The sequence below is a fragment of the Herpailurus yagouaroundi genome, unplaced genomic scaffold (genome assembly GCF_014898765.1).
Source record: "Herpailurus yagouaroundi ecotype Mexico unplaced genomic scaffold, PumYag 162, whole genome shotgun sequence".
NCBI classification, from domain to species: Eukaryota; Metazoa; Chordata; class Mammalia; order Carnivora; family Felidae; genus Herpailurus; species Herpailurus yagouaroundi.
Window position 1 is genome coordinate 38554624 of NW_024412403.1, and position 18379 is coordinate 38573002.

General features: G+C 32.0%; 1 protein-coding gene across 3 annotated transcripts in view; it reads left to right on the forward strand.

Annotated features, from left to right (window-relative positions):
- Positions 1-18379, forward strand: part of CADM2 (cell adhesion molecule 2) — a 1087048-nt gene that overhangs the window by 211272 nt on the left and 857397 nt on the right. The window lies entirely within an intron of this gene.

Genomic DNA, 18379 nt, shown 5'->3' on the forward strand with positions numbered 1-18379 from the left:
CCTTCAAACCATAAAGTCGTATATTTAACATATAAAAATTAATAGTAACATATCCACATATTCCTTTCCCCCCAGAATGAGAACTTCTATGTTTTAAAACATAAAGACTATAAAAATCCTTATTTGCTTCTTCACTTTTAATCATTTCATTTAAATTTTATGGCAATCTGTATTCATATAACAGCTTAGAGATCATTTTTGCATGTTGTCAAAAACTTTGGTTTCAGTTTCATTACTTAAAAGTAGATACCAGTAACTGCGCATGTATTATATTTGAAGAAACTGCTACTGTGAATGAATAGATACGAGATTCATTTTGTCCTTGATTTCTTTGCCTTCTTGTTTATCATATATCATTTTCATTTGAAATCTTGAGGTAGCTATGTGAAAGTGAGCTGGGTATGAGTGGATATTTAAAACAAACTGGTAGATATTGACAAGTATCATAAAATGTTTACTTACTTACTGGTATTGTCTTTTCCAAAGATTTTAAAGAGATGACATGACAGATGGTATCAAATATAATTTATAATTTTTCCTTCAAGGAGAGAGGACATATAAGGAATAGTGAAAGATGTTTGGGTAAATCTTTGCCTCTGTTCAAACCTATTTGTGACTCTGACTCTTGCCCCTAATCAACTTGTGGGCACAGATCTTATCTTCTAAATCCTAAATACCCAGACTCTTAAAAGCTGAGAATAAACTGAGGGTTGATGGGGGGTGGGAGGGATGGGAGGGTGGGTGACGGGTATTGAGGAGGGCACCTGTTGGGATGAGCATTGGGTGTGTATGGAAACCAATTTGACAATAAATTTCATATTTAAAAAATCCTAAATATCCAAACAACAGTCTAACAGAGGGATGCCTGGCCTCACTGAATTCCAGTATTTACAGTTTCCTGAATTTCCTGATATAGGATGCTGTAGGAATACATCTCTTGAGGGTTGTTCAGAATTAAATCAGGCATGTCTTGATTTGTGTAGGCAAATCTCTGCAATTGCTTTATTATTTATTTTAGAATGAGAATCTTCCCCAAATGAGTAGATACATTAGGATGTGTCTTTACTTGGGGATTTGCCTTTCACATGTTTAAACATAGCGATATTTATACATTATTATTTTTGTGGAATAGTACATTTGACATGAAGTATTTATTTCCATTTTTAAATGATAATCTTGCTTTTAAACTTGGAAAGAACATGCAAGATAATTGTCATCAAAATATACTGTATAGAAGCAGTTAAGAATACCTTATATATTAACTATATTTTTTCATATATGTAATTCTTGACATCACATGGAATGGAAAATGTTGAAAAGTTCACTGAAATCAAAAAGTCAATAGTTACATAATGAAGAGTCCCAAAACATAAGGGATATTAAAGTATTTTTTTGTATCAGATTTACTAACGGGGGACTGTAATAATTTATCTTACCACTTTCATAAAGTTATTTCTAGTTCATATAATCAGAGCTCTTAAGTTTCATTTATCTTTGCATACATACAAAACACATCACAAAAAGCAGATGAGGTGATATGGCTTCCACAAATGTTATTTATTGTCTAAATGAAGCTAAATATATTTACAAATCTTTAAAGAGAAATACTTCAGTTATCTAAGAAAACTTGAAGAACTTAAGAATACCCTTAAAGGGAATTCCCATGCTATTTTAAAAATTACTCTTAATTCTATATTGCTTTAGGCTTTGCTTAATAAATTTACAAGAGCAAATAAATGTTTTTTTATATTGATATAATATATGTTTAAGGGTATATAGTTTTAATATGTGTTTCTTCGTGGTGACATATACTTCTAATAATGAAAAACTTCTAAATATTTAAGGATTTTTTTGCTGTGGTATGTGTTAGGTAGTGAATAAATGTGATGATTCTTTGATAAATATTATCCTTTAAGATATGGAATTCATACCAACTAAGGAAGTTACATGCTTAAAAATATAGGCAACAGTCTGTAAAAATGTCTGAATTTCATTTAAAACTGGTTACTATTTTTCTCAGAAAGTTAGTGATACAGTATTTGCCTCTTAGGAAAATTAAATTACTAACCGGTAATTATAGTTCTCTGAATGTAATATTCTCAGTGGATTTATATTAACTATCTTGGGGCATTTTGACATAAGTTCTGAACAATTGTATCTTAAATTTGTCTAGTATCTTTCTGTAAAGGCACTCCTTTATTTTTCCTTCCCAGCTGTCTTGTGAAGTAGATTCACTTAACCCAGATATAGTTCTTTAAGGCACAGGAATTTTGAAATATAGGCCCAAGTTCATAATGTCATTTATAGAGCTGGCATTAAAATTAGTGCCTGATAACTCTTAGTGAAGCTCTACTCCTTTACGTTGAGGCTGCCTTTGTATTTGCTTAATTATGTAGCACAGCAATGTAAATGGAATGTACTAATCCTTAGAAGACAATAATTTTAAATACCCCTTTCCCAAACTAACACGTGTGGTAATTTTTAAGCATTTAATTCACTATGACATGTTATATATTAAACTGTGGATTATTTATTAAAATACATTGTAAAAATTGTATATAGCATAGAAATTCAATTATTCTGTAATGAGATAGAAAGCATAATATATGAGAATCTCTAGATTCTATGGCAAAAATATTGAAACATAATTGCCCTATTCACAGGCATATGAACAATAAAAAGTACCCTTTGAGGAATCATAAATAGTAAAATACATATTTCTAACGAATCAAATTTTTCTATAGTATAATATAGCTAAGGGGGAAGTAATGGCTTTGTGAAAATAGTAAGACCATTAGTCTTAATATACAGCTGTTTCAGGGAAATTTTAAAGAATAATTTAAAAGCTTAAAATCTTCTAAATTCCAAATGTTTGCTTACTGTTACCAAGTCACAATATATTTTGTTCCATTTATATACAAATCTGTAAGTTAAATATTATTTGAAAACAAAACAACAGCAACTACAAAAACATGAGCTCACTCATCAATAGAGGTAGGAGTACTGAAGAATGCCATTATTTTAGATACTTGGATGGTAAAAATACCAATCATGCACTGGGTTTTATCCTCATTTTTCTAGAGCAACATTCAATCTATTTTGATTTTATAGAATAAAATTAAAATAGATTTATTTACTTATGCAATCATCTGGAAACAAATGTTTAGAGGAAAAATATTTAGTAACTAAATATTCTGAAGCAGATTTTCACACTGTTGAAGCATGCCTTAGTTTACTCAAAAATAGAAATTAAATCACTAACCGATAATTATAGCAATTATTATTGCCTGATAAGAAATAATTATTTCCTAAAGCTTTTCCCAATATATATGAAGCTGTGAGGTTAACTTTTATTTTTCAAATGAATATTACTGTTTCTTTTTTTAAAAAGAATGGATAATTTCAAAAGACTGCAAAATAAAGCTTGACTTTCCTATAAAAGTTTTGAAACTTATGGGGTAATTAGAGGACCTTTCCCTCTAATAATGAATTATTAGGTGGAAAAATACAGTATAAATTCAAATGAAAATGCCCAGCTCTACATTCCTTTTCAAAATTGGGAAATATTTATTATATGATCACTAGAGATGGTTATTTCACATTATTTTTACTTGATTGGAAGAGAAATAGACAAGAAAATGGGTATACAATCAGCTGTGAAAAGTTCTACCAAGGATTAGGCTGCTTTTCTCATGGAGTTTGGAGCCTAAACACTGCCATGCACTAAGATCAAATGGAACCTTTCTATTAGGACATAAAAGTGATAATGTTAACTGTAAAGTTATTTCCAAAAGCATTATAATGTACATAATTTTCCATATTGTCATTTTTTAAGTTTATTTATTTATTCTGAGAGAGAGAGAGCACAAGCATGGGTGGGGCAGAGGGAGAGGGAAAGATAGGATCCCAAGCTAACTCCATGCTCTCAGCACAGAGCCTGACAGGGGGCTTGAACTCATGAACCATGAGATCATGTTCTGAGCCAAGATCAAGAGTCAATCACTTAACTGATTGAGCACCAGGCACCGTATATTGTCATGTTTTTATAACATTATTGATAATGCCCACATAGTATTCAAGTGAATATATATATAATTTTAACATTTAGGGTTTTTTTTTCTAATTTTTTACCATTTATATAGTATTTGAGAAATAGAATTCAGGCATTTAAAAACACATTTTAGGGGCACCTGGGTGGCTCAGTCGGTTGAACGTCCGACTTCAGCCAGGTCACGATCTCGCGGTCCGGGAGTTCGAGCCCCGCGTCAGGCTCTGGGCTGATGGCTCAGAGCCTGGAGCCTGTTTCTGATTCTGTGTCTCCCTCTCTCTCTGCCCCTCCCCCGTTCATGCTCTGTCTCTCTCTGTCCCAAAAATAAATAAACGTTGAAAAAAAATTAAAAAAAAATTAAAAAAAATAAAAACACATTTTATTTTATGAATCGAGACAAAATTCATACTGATTTATTTGGTTTTCTTTAAAACACATCTTTTGTTTAAATTTTATCTAATCTGTAAATTTGCCTTGGTGGTGCTGATGCCCAAGTCATCATTTTCTTTCTTTACTATCTTAATCATATTTTGGGGCTCCATGTAAGTGTGCTATAGATTCTGAATAAGGTTGAATGAATATATCTCACATCACTTTCAGCACAACCTGAGTTTTTCTTTTGTAAAAGTCATCACATTCATCCTTCTTTGTATTACTCATTGAAATATTAGATACACAAAGTGAAATTCCATGCTAATTATCTGGCATATAGCAGGCATTTAATACATATTTGAAAAGCCAATAAACAAATATAACAGTTCTAGCACTTATTCCATAACTGCTGAATTTTAGTAAAATTTTATTATATTTTCATTTCACTTAAACTTGAGTCCATGGATCTATGCTTATTTACATAATTATGCTTTTAAGAGTTCGTTCTTAGTTCAATCCTCATGCTAAATTAAATGTATTATCTGAAAAATAATTTTTACATAGACAAAATAACGTTTTGAAACTTAAGCAAACTTTTATCACTCTTTGTAAGGATTATAATGTAAGATGATGAAAGATGATTTCCCTGTAGGAAGTAAAACGTCTCACTATTCATATTTTTCTGTGAAAACCACCAAAAGAATTTTGAAATAAGATTGCCAAAAACATATAATGATTTTCAGTGTATTGAGAAAACAGTTCATCAAGTAAGACTATAATAGTACTATTTTATCGTGGAAACTTTTTCTTTTTGTCAGTATTATTCATTCACAGAAAGTATTGAGCAAATTATATTTCTTTGCCATAGAAAACTCAAAAGATGTTTTCTCCTGTGCTGATAATATAGTATCATTGTCAGAGACTAAGAACCCTCAAAAGAAAAATGGCCCTACCATCTAACTACTGTCAGAGAAAGTAGTTCGAGACTGACTACTTTAAAGTTAAATTCAACAACATTTTTAAATTAAATTTAAAATTAAAACAACATTTTTAGCTCTGCTCTACTATTGTATTGGCATCCTTCCAACATCTCCATGCATGGGTCAAATTATTTATTTACCTAGGAGTAAATTTTACAAACACCTTACCCTGAAGAAGCCTTTGATAGTAAGTTACGCTGCAGAAAATTACATGTGTCCTTGATAAAACATTGTGACTTTTCAATGTATCTGATGGTAGATTGATAACATCCGTTTAAAAAAAAAATAGGGGAAATGCTTTGTGCCCTTTCTCTGCAGTGCTGAACTTTGAGGCTTGGTATATTTGTTTGCCCTTATGTTGGATGGAACTGACCCAGATGTGCTTTTAGAGAAAAAAAAGTCTTGGCTTGGGCATTTCTCACTAATCCCACTTACATGAACAAGTTGAGTGTTTAATCACAAGTTTTGTCTAAGTGTCTTTATATAACAGAGTTGAATTTTAATGCTATTTCCTGCTACCAAGACCATAAAAGTTAATAAACCTGCTATAATTTGGTAAACAATATGCCTGTTTTACTCAAGTTTCGAAAGCCTGGACCTTCTGAGCAGAAAATTCATTTCTCTGGATAATCAAATTTTTATGCTTAGACCAAGCCAGCTTTCTAGAGTGGGGACCTTAGATGACAAGGTTTTGATCCCTGAAATATTTTTTTTCAATGGTCTTTTAAAAAATACACATGAAATATGTTGGCAAACATTTGTGAAGCTAATAAGCTAAGGTTACAGTTTTTTTTCTTTCAAACAAAATTATGTTTGCCACCTTCCACTATATTGTTGAATGGCTCCTTGAGTCTATATAGACACATTAGGTGCTTTACACCCTAATTCTTAACTTGAATAGCCTCAAAATGTGGTCCAAAGTAAATCAGCCAACATCACTGAAATATATTGAGTCTGGAAAGTTTTTGAGAGTGACTACTGGCTTCATGATAATTATAAGCTACAAGGTTGCAAAGATCTTTCCATTAAAAATGGAATATTGTTCTTCATATGTGTTGTATTTTTAAGGGCTTCTTGTTATCTAGAACAACATGATAGAATGACAAATTTCATAGGAATAGAATAATGGGTATCTTTATACATATATGTAGTCAAAAATAGCTTTTCTCATTTAAAGCGCCTTATAGACACTAAATAATCCTTATGACCTTCCACCGAAGTAAGCCTTGTAATCCTTATTATAGAGATGAGACACAGAAAGGTTTATCTACTTGCTTATTGACACACAACTGTAGAGGTGGAACTCGGATTAATCATCTATATTTGGTTCTTATTCATTCCTAGGCAGCCTCATATAAAGAGCCATTCTTATCAATAGATTTAAGGATTAAAAGATTCTGTATGTATGGTTATATCTTTTTCTTATTTTAGCAAAAATTAACACAAATATGATATTTTACTTAAACATTGAAATATAAGTATAATTTCAAGTAAAACACTTGAAATTATAGGAAAACCTCATGGTGTGATACAGAGTCTCAAGCAGCAATTGCATGGTATACAATACTGGATTTATTTTTGTGTCTCTAAAACCTCATGGTTTGTCCAAATTTATACTCCAAGAAGATTATATACTTAAAGCTGATATTGTATAATAAACTTGACTTTTAAACTAGCAATATTTATCTTGTACTTTCTTGTTCAATTTATAAAAATCTAAATAAAAACTAAAGGTAAATGCATTATCCTATTAAATTAGTTCCATATTACTGTACCTTTAAGTAATTATTTTTGTACTACAGCATTGCCTGCTGTCAAAAAAAATTAGGTTACCTGGGGATGAATACTCTCTAATGGGAAGATCACCAGACTGCAGTCATGGGAGAGCCCAGTTTCTATTCTTAGAATCTCTCAATAATGCCCAGTCTAATCTTCTGGAAGACTTTTTAACGGTCTCCACTTTTGTTTCTTAAGTTGTAAAAAGAGAATTCAATTCAATTCAACACATATTTGTGATTACTTACTAGCAAAGTAATATAAAGAAAATAAGGGGACACAAAAACTAAGAATAGAGTCCTCCTTGAGATACTAAGTATTCAATGTAAAGACATTAGAAAAACAACTATTTTGATAAAGTAAATAAAATTTATAGAATTCAAAGAGGAATGATTATTGTAGGTGAGCCCAGAGATAATTTCCCAAAATGCAAAGTGTTTTAGATGGCATTTAGATTTTGAGGTGATAGGACATTGATTGGTAGAAGTGGTAAGAAGAATCTAGGTGGAGTAAAGCTTGTGTTGGTAGTGTGATTGTACGTGGAGTAAAGAAAAATATTGTGGAACTAAATTGTGAGAGACTTTTAAGACAAGGGTAAGAAGTTTGAATTTTATTTTCTGGGCAATGGTACACATTGAATGTTTTCTTCCCCAATATTTATTTATTTTGAAGGAGACAGAGAGAGAGAGAGAGAGAGAGAGAGAGAGCGCGCGCGCGTGCGCAAGCATGAGCAGGAGAGGGGCACAGAGAGAGGGAGACACAGAATCCGAAGCAGGCTCCAGGCTCTGAGCTGTCAGCACAGAGCCTGATGCAGGACTGGAACTCACCAGCCATGAGATCATGACCTGATCCTACGTCGGATGCTTAACAGACTGAGCCACCCAGGCGCCCCTACACGCTGAATGTTTTAAAGGATAGATCTGCATAATCATCTGCACCTACAATTGCTGCTTAGAAAGAAACTCTGTGGCTGCTTCTAATGGTGGCTGTGTGTGTGAGGAGGTGGAAGATCTCAACTAGGACAATGGCAGCGAGGATGAAATACTACACAGATTTATATAAATGCGTGTGTGTAAATGTGTATAACATATTAACAACAATAATATATATTCAACCTCTGAACCTTTCAACCCCTGAAATACATATATTTACACATATACATGTAATACACATATATGATATGTGTATATATTATACATATACCTGCACTTCAGAAATTGAATAGACAGGGATTGACAAATCACAGGATGAATGGGAATAGAAAAGAGACAATGTTACTTTACAATTATGTAAAAGATTTCTAAGACCGTTTTGTAAAACAACTCAAAACTCTTCAAAACAAAGGATTTTTTGTAATTATAAAATATGAATAATAATTTCAACTCATTTATGCAACAATATGGGATGTTTTACTTTTGAGCAAGTTTCTTTCTTTTCTGATCTAAGTGTTACTGACTCATTTAATTCAGTCTTTCTGCTAAAGATTCTTGAGTTTTCTCTTGACCAATATGTCATTCTGACATTTTAGAATGTTGAGTCATCATTTTTTATTGAGTGACTGACAATTTGATAAATTTATGGACTATCGTATACACATGTACAAATATATCTGGCAGTTCACAAATAAAAAATGATAAGACATTTTTAAAGAGTAAGTAAGGAATTTAATTTTAAGAAAAGTCATTGAAGCATAAAGAAATGAGGCATTTGAGCCCTGCAGTTATGTGAACAATTTAATCTTTAAGGCTGAAGCCACAGGCAAATGTCTGTTCTTAAAACCAATTTCTTTCCAAATAATGCCTGATTCTTTTGTATGTAGCATATGTAACTATGTGTCTTAGTTGTGTTGCTGTTAGCAATCATTTTGTTTATGTATGACTTGGACTGCTTGGTCCTTAGGCTAAAACTTTGTCTTTTTATATTCCACACGATATTTAGGACAGCCTTAGAATAAGAGAAACACAGGAATTTTAAGGAACTCAGGAGGTCATCTATTTCAACCTACCGGTTGGAAACACCTTTTGTGATGCTTTTGGTGTCTTACTCTTTTGTTTATTCTTGAAATTGGACAATGAGCTGACTCCTTTCCAAAGCGGTCCATCTCATTTTGTGCAGGTCTCTGGATTAGAAAGTTTATTATTAAACTGAGCTGGAAGTTGCTTCATTTTAACTTCTAAACATTGGCTCTTTGTTTTTTGAGAAACAGAGGACTGTAGTTCTTCTTTAATATAATAGACCTTCAAATACTTGAGGACTCCTATCATGCCCTTTTAGAAAGTGAGAAGTATAGCAGTGCGTGGGTGGCTTGGTTGAGCATCTGACTCTTGATTACAGGTCAGGTCATGATTCTAGGGCTGTGGAATTGAGCCCTGTGTAGGGCTCTACACTGAGTGTGGTGCCTGCTTGGGATTCTCTCTCTGTCTCTGTCTCTCTTTTCTGTCTCTCTCTGTCCCTCTCCCCAGTGCTCTCTCTCTTTCTAATATATATATATATTTAAATATATATCTCATATATATATATAATATTATATTACATATATAATATCTCTTTCCAATATATAATATTATATATTATATATAATAATATATATGTATATATACAGTGCTCTCTCTGTTTCTTATATATATATATATATTTTAAATATATCTATTTAAAATAAATTTCTATCTCTATATATAAAGAAAAGTGAAAAGGACATATGAATGGGGTAAATGGTCAGGTTATAATCCTTTGTTTATTTATTTGTTTTCTAGCTAGAAAGCCTCAGAAAAATAAGATGCAGTGTTTGATGGATAACTGTTTATTTTTCCTACTGCATTAATGTGGGTTTGGTTTTCCCCATAAGACAATTTCTGTTGGTTTCTTAACACCAGCTGGCTCATTTCTTCATTGACCTTTTTTTTTAAGCACTGAAATAGGGACATGAAGGTGAACATAAGAGAACTAAACAGCTGCATTGAATTGAACTAATATTCTGTATTTTGCCTTTTAATTACTCTTTACTTAATATAAATATTAAAATTTGCTATAAAATTTATCTGCTCTTTTAAGCTTACTAAATTTTGGTATTGACATTAAGAAATTTGGAATATTTTACAGTCATCGTTCATTCTGTACAAACATAATGCGAAGGAAAATTTTCCAAATGTATCACTGTAGAAAATGATACAGAATTACCTCGAAAAGTTCAAGGTAGAATTGCCATATGATCTAGCACTTCCACTTTAAGGTGGATACCCAAAAGAAGCAAAAGCAGAGGCTCAAAAGATGTGCATATGCCCATTTTCATAGCAGCATTACTTACAATAGCCAAAAGGTAGAGGCAACCCAAGTGTCCATTAATTTCTAAGGAAATGTGGTACATAAATAAAATTCAAGGACTGAACCTTGGAGATATGCCAAGAGAAATAAGCCACTCACAAAAGAACCTCTTATATGAGGTTTCTAGAGTAGTCATATTGTTAGGAGGAGAAAGTAGAATGGTAGTTACCAAGATCTGAGGGGAGGGAGAAATGGGGAATTAATGTTTAAAGGGTACAGAGTTTCAGTAGGGGAATACGAAGTTCTAGAATGAGGGAGCTTAATGTCACTTAAAATTGTTAAAATGGTAAATTTTATGTTCTGTATATATTACCTCAGTTAAAAAGAGAGATGATTATTCCAGTGGAAAATGAAATAATACAAAGAGCAGAGTAATGAAGGTAAAGGAAATTCTGATAAAAGTGTGTGTGTGTGTGTGTGTGTGTGTGTGTGTGTGTGCACTTCTGCGTGTGTGTGTCACATCTAACAATTTGTATAAATGATACAATAGTTGATCTGAGTCATATCCTAATATTATGATACATGGACCATTAGAAAATTGAAATAGTCAAGAAAACAAATCAATGATATTTAAAACTATGGATTAGACCAATGCAAAATTTTGATAGATTCATTTAATAGGTTTTGAAAAGTTATCTTGAGTATTCTGAGAAAGGCTTGTCTTTATCATGCAATAGGTTGCCCTGTCACTTTGTAATACTACAATCACTATGAACCATAACCCTTTTCCAACTCATAAAGATGATCTGTAGATTTATATCTAGACTTCTTTTGATATACTATGTTTTCTGTTATGCAGGTATTGCCTTTATCCTTGGATTGTATAAGCTAAGGCAAAATTAGGTCAATTCTATTAGGAATAATTTTAAAAGTGATATCTTTGAAACAGTTTTATTCAATGAGATACTCTAAGATGAATGTCAGAAACCTCACTTTTTTCTATCAGTGATGTGCAGTTTGCTGTGGGGTTTTATAATTTTATGAAACTGACGACTTGATTGCTTTGGGGAAATTCACATGCAGATTTTACCTTGAAGAGTCAAAAAGCATTGCTAAATGATGGATCAAGTGTAATGGGATTAAGGATTTTTTCCATCCTTTTTATATTAATTACCCATCCATAAAGAGAGAAACTAATCACCCTGTCCCTGACTAATGCTCTGTAGGCTTTTGATATCTGTTTGATGAAACTATCACAAAAGATAAAGCTGGAAAAATTATTTTCTACCTTAGATATGCATGTAGCAGTGGAGTTGACAGGATTTCAGTTCTGAGACCAAATGAATATGAAGTGATGAGATGCCACCTTGCACAGAGAAGCAAACCTGAACAGCAATCTTTGATATTAAACATAAGCATGAATGTATGTTTTTGAAACCAAAATCCTACTGACCATTAATGAGGCTCTGCAGACATAAAGCTGTGGCCACCTGAACTTTGGCCATGAGAGAACATGTACATACAGGATGGTATGGGCTCCTTATCTTTCCATGGCAATAGTTTGTCTATCCTACTTAGGCCTAACAAGTCCTAGGAAATAATAACTGTCTAAATTTTTAACATAACAAGAATACTTGTTCATCTATTGTGACTCACTTGTATATATACAATATTTTTTTTCAGTTATTCCATGTGCAAAGTGATAGTCAAAAACTACTGGGGAGAAATACCCCATTAACCATTCCTGGTATAGGGGAGCTAGATTCTCCTGTATGTGTATGAGTGGGTGGCCATTTACTTTCAAACTGTTTTGTTTTAGTGTGATTTTGATTAGAGATTTAATATTAGAAATGCAAAAAGTTTGCCTGTACTCATGTTGAGAAATAAGTATGTAAGTATATAATAGTATATAAGTATATAATCCCATATATAGGCAGCTACTATCTGCATAACAATTTTATGTAACACTAGGAGATATTATAAATAAATGTAGAGAGCAGTTATTTTCCTTCCATATATGCATTAAATGTAGCATTAAACGTTTTAAAAACATGAATGCAATCTAAGTGCCTCTGAATATATAGTATTGCGGCCATATTAGGATAGTATTTCTTTGTAATAAATTGTGAGTAGTATAAAATATTTAGAGTGAGTTACTATCTATTTCAAATCTATGTACTGAAGAGATTAAAAGATGGTTTTTGGATAGATTCCTTCCACATATGCCTAGAATTGACACCAGAATGGGGCACCTAGTTGGCTCAGTTGGTTAAGAATCTGACCCTTGATATCAGTTCAAGTCATGATCTTATGGTAGTGAGATTGAGCCCTGTGTCAGGCTCTGTGCTGAGCGAGGAGCCTGTTTGCTATTCTTTCTCTCCCTCTCTCTCTGCCCCTTCCCCACTTGTGTGCATATGCATTCTCTCTCTCTCTCTCTCTCTCTCTCTCTCTCTCTCTCTCTCTCTCAAAATAAATATATAAACTTAAAAAAAAAAGAAAAAAGTGACACCAAATGGACAATATATGGTCAAATATATGAAATTAACACTGAATGATCAAATGTATATAATACCACCTAAAACCCAAAAGTAAATTTGATATATATTTTGTATATATAATACCAAACTACCTATCTTAGCGCTTATGTTTAGATTATATTTGTCATGTAATAGGATGTTAAAATGACAAATTGTACAAATTCAGCTTCATTTGAGAGGATTACTTTAGTACTTTATTCACATTTATGGTCCTAAAAATATTTCCTAGCACCTACTCCATGCAAAAGCAGTATTATGGGAACTAGGGATATGAAATGTACAACATACAGGTTTAAAACACAGAAAAGTACATAAGAAATAATTTGTTGGTATTACATTACCATACTTGGTAAAATATTTTTTTGTATCTTATATTCTATCTAGCTGGGCAGGTAGAAAAAAAATGAGTACAATATAGAGTATGTTATATAGCATTAAGTACCTCACTGAGAAGACAACTTTTGATACCTAAAGGAAGCATAGAATTAGAAAAGTTTTTTCAGGCTGAATAAAGGAAAAAGAACCTACCCTACCTTGTCTCACTTGTCCACTTATAAATAGTTAGATATAATTTTTCTCTGAATTTAAATGTTTAGTTTTCACTATTGCTGTTGATAATTAACGAAGTTCTACAGGATTTTTATGTACTATTAGAAAGTACTCCTCAAATGACACAGTTTGGGGAGAGACTGGACTGGACTAAAAACTATGAGACAGAGAGGGAGAAAGAGAGATTGACCAATCAATCAATTGAGATCATGACAAACATGATGTCTAAAAACAGAGAGACTCAAAAGACCAACATTGGACAATATCTGTATAAAAATTTTAGGAACTGGTAAATGTAAAATGTCCTGATTAAGAGTAAGGAATGAGAATACAGGGGCGCCCTTGCAATTCTCTCCTTCTCTCTCTGCCCCTCCCTTGCTCATGCTCTCTTTTTCTTAAAATTAATAGTAAAATAATATAAATAAAATAAATATAAATAAATATAAAATAAATTAAATAATTAAACATTTTTTTTTTTAAAGAATGAGAATACAATTTAGGCTTCAAATGTATAGTGCTGTTTCTTCTGATGTTAATCACCTTTTTATGTATTATCCAATACTTCTTGAAATGTAACCCAGAAGATTTTAGCTGAGATAATGACAAATCCTTAGGAACCATGTGATACTATTACTTCCAGGGTGTAAGTTATTAGTGCTTAAAAGAGTATGTGATAGAAAACTTTCATGGAACTACGTAGTGACAAAAAAGAGGCTTTCTGATTCATTTCTGATAAATTTGTACATAAGATGCAAAATAACTGAAAAAAATAGACTAAAAACTTATTTGAAGTCTTAAATGAATGCAGCAACTCTAATGGAAAAAAATGATTGATAATATAGGAATAAGCTGATGATAATTTTATGAAGGCAAAGTAGAATATGCATACAAATGAGCATGCCACAGCCACTTAAAAAGTCAAATAAATTGATATTTATAAGAATAAAATACAACTGGATTTAAAAAAAATTCTCCATAAAAACACATTTCATGGTTCTAAAATTCATTTGTTCAATTAATTAATAAAAACCTATCAGAAGGCAACTAAATGGGAAATGCTGCCTCCATGTTGGCAAATGAGTATAAAAAATATGGATAAGATCCATCCATCTTCTGGAGCTTATCTTTCATTGAGATGAAAAAAAAATAATAAATAAGATAATATGTTCTACAAGTAGAAGAGTTAGAGAGAGTTAAAAGAGAGGGAGTTGCTTTGGAGAGGGTAATATACCTGAAGAGTTAATGAAATTCTTTCAGAGTGGATAGCATAGAAATTGAAAATTAAATGTCAAGGTATCACACCTTTGAAAAACCTTGGGGAAGTTCTCTCAATGAATAAGGGAATATTTAGTGTAAATTTAGTGCAGACTGTTTGAAGTCCCTCCATGGGAAAATTTGCATTTCCTAATTATTCACTATTAAAATTTGTAGAGATATCAAGAAGTTTATCAACAGAAAAAAAATTCCCATTGATTTCTTTAAAAATGCTTCCCTTTCTTATCCTATCCCATATATATATAGCATTGCCCACAATTTGCCCATAGGAATTCTATAGGAGATATGGGGATAAGATGATATAAATCAAATGTCTAAGAGAAGAATTAAAAACATATATATGCACTTTTAATTTGAAAGTATATAAACACTTTATATATTTTTAAAATATGTCATTATTTATTTTTTAAATGTCATATATATTAAATAATACATATCACATATGCAAATATATATTCTTATATAGATAATATATCAATATTAATAGGAAATGAAATGGTAAAGGCTAAATTAATGGCAAATTTATAAGGAGAAATAGGATATATACATAGCTTCATGGGTCTCCCCCAAAATACTTATTGATTGTAGTGTTTATAACATATAACCACAATTCTTTGAAACTACTTCCTTCAGGATGAGAAGCTTAATTCTCCTCCTCTTTAGTGAGGGCTGGATTTTGTGGCTCACTTCCAACAGAATCTAGAAAGAGAAAAATGCTGGAGAAACCTGGCAGATACTACCTTAATCAAGACATCCAAATTAATCAGTAATGCTACCTTGTTATCTGTACCCAATAATATGATATGATAGGAAAGTAATTTCTCCTTTTAGTATTCTACCTTAAAATCTATAACCCCATCTAATCATGAGAAAACATTAGGCAATCCTATGTTGAGGGGCATTCTACAAAATACCTAACCATTACTCCTCAAAAGTGTCAATGACAAGGAATCACAGATTTTAAGATACTAAAGAGAGATGACAAATAAATGCAACATGATTTTTTGGCTTGGGCCCAAGAACATAAAATATTAATTGTTAATATACTATACGTCTATAAGATCTAACATTAGGGGAAACTGGGATAAGGATACATGGAACCCTCTATACTGTCACTGCATCTGTTTTGCAAAACAAAAATTATGTCAAAATAAATTTAAAATGATGGATTAAAAATACCAATAGTTTTTAGTTAAATGCTTTAGAAATCCTAATTCTTTCATTATTTTCTTGTAAAGCTCTCATTTTTAATTTGCAATGAAAATTTATCTTTCCCTGATAAGTTTTATAAGTATTTTATTGCTGTTTAAAAGTCAAGTTGCTTTATTTATATTGTAGTGAATCATGTTTAGAATGTATCATTAATTCCCATGCCCCCCCAATCAAGTGAATACAATTCAATTATGTAAAATGTTATATGAAAATGGCTCTAAAAAGTATGCTATGTATAATTGCAATTTACACAAGATGCGCTCTGAATCCTCCTTTCCAGATGATGTAAACAAAAATGATACTCTCAAATTAATACTTAGCTTTTCAGAGATTGCATCAGTGATGCTGAGGAAGGATTAAGGCATTAGAGGCTAAAATCTGTCAAGTGTGGTTATGCATCCAAAATTCACTTACTAAACCATGAACACACTTTTATTATTTTCCATGAAAAATCCACTTCTATAAATGAATGCTGCATGTGATTATTAATACCAACAAAGATAAAAATAGAGCATGTTTGTGTAATACATTCTGTTGTTCTTGTTTGTAGTTGCGGTCCTGAAATATTATCCTATGAGAAAGCATGATAGAGTAATATCTTCTCCAAATTTATTTAAAGATTTCACAAAGAAAAAAAAATTAACAGGCAATATGTTCCATTTCAATGTATTATGTAGCTGATTTCTGGGAGAAGCCAGATGCACAGTAATTTCCATTCCTGAGACACTTTCTAACTTGCTGATGATTAGCCCAATCCCACAAGTGCCTTCAAAAAGCTCTTTCTGCTGAGACAGCTATTTGAATTAATGGCTATTTTGTGTATGTTTAGATTTGAAGATAAGGAAACAATCTCTTCATAAATTTTACTATTTCACAAAAAGTTGAAATATATTGTGCTTTATGAAAAGAGTAATATTTACTTATTTTTTTAATACTACCTTATGCTCTATAGATTGTGAAATCAATAATGTAAGGCCCAATTTTCAGAACACATATAAAGAATGGGATATGTTTCTTATTATTGTGACAGTGATGATATAGTAAGAGGATATTACAACTAATGCAGTCAATTTAATAAGCATTTACTTAGTGAGACCTGAATTTTAGAAGACGCAAAGTCTTGTAATGGAAATGGTTTAAGATGTATGTGTGAGAGGCAAACATCAGCAGGGACATTGATAAAGATAAGAAATAAGATATTTAGATTTGGGGGAGACTCTAAATGACCTTTGGTACAACAGTTTCAATGGATTTGTGAACATGTTTCCTAATGGTTAAGAAGCCAGTTAGTTTGGAAAGAAATGCAGGTGTAGGTAAGTCTTTTGGTCAGTGGGATAATTCAAAAAGAATAGTTGTCCTAATGCCATCATTCCTTGAACTACAGATAGCCTTTCAGGGCTGAGAAATGAGTCAATACTTTATTTGATTGTTTTTCCCTTTTTATAATGAAAATATACCACTGTGTTTTCTTTCATTTTGCTTATTTCCAGTTCCTCAAACATTGTTAAATTTCTACTGTGTACAAATTGTAGTCTTAGGCACTATGGTGGTACATATAGTTCCTCTTGTTAGAAAAATACTAATTTTAAAAGGTATTTGAGACATAACATCAAAAGTGTAGTGTAAAGAAGACCATGCTCAAAAAAAAAAAAAACAAAAACAGAACATAAAATAATTTCTTACAAGCACCCAGGAGAGGAGAACACCTAGAGAACTCAGTTAAAATCAGATTGGTAAGAGATTTTAATACCATGCTGTAAAAAATGAAGTATATTGTGTGGGCAATAAGTGTAGCATTGGTGGTTGTAATAAACCCTTATTTTTAAGTTTATGAAGAGTATCAAAGATTAGGTAAGTAAAGATAAACATCCTAGACTGCAGTTCTTCACTACTAGGTGGATAAGTTCTACTCAGAACTTTGATGGTTTAAACCAAGGGAAAACAAGTACGCTGGTGGTGTCTTCAGTAGTAGCCTCAGACAGACTCAGCACGTTGACTTTGAAACGACCTTACAGAATGCTAAAGCTATAAGTCTCTTATAAGAGAAACATAGCCCTGGCTCCAAGACAGATGACAGATAGGGTACTATTTTTGACATCCCCAAGAGAATGTAGTGGGAGTAGTCTTCTGAACTCCAAGGTGGGAGAAAAGAACCCACAAGGGTTCTCTAGAGAAGATGCTCTATCTTTTTTTTTTTTGGCTGGGATAAATCTGGAGACAGTTCCCAGCAGTACTGTGACTAATGTTCTTGGAAGGAATCATCTATATATTGATCCAAATAAAGAATATTTATTTTAAGATTGGCATCCAACTACTCTTGGTGCTCCTCAGGAGAAAAAGGGAAAATATGATGGTCCTTATTGGAAATA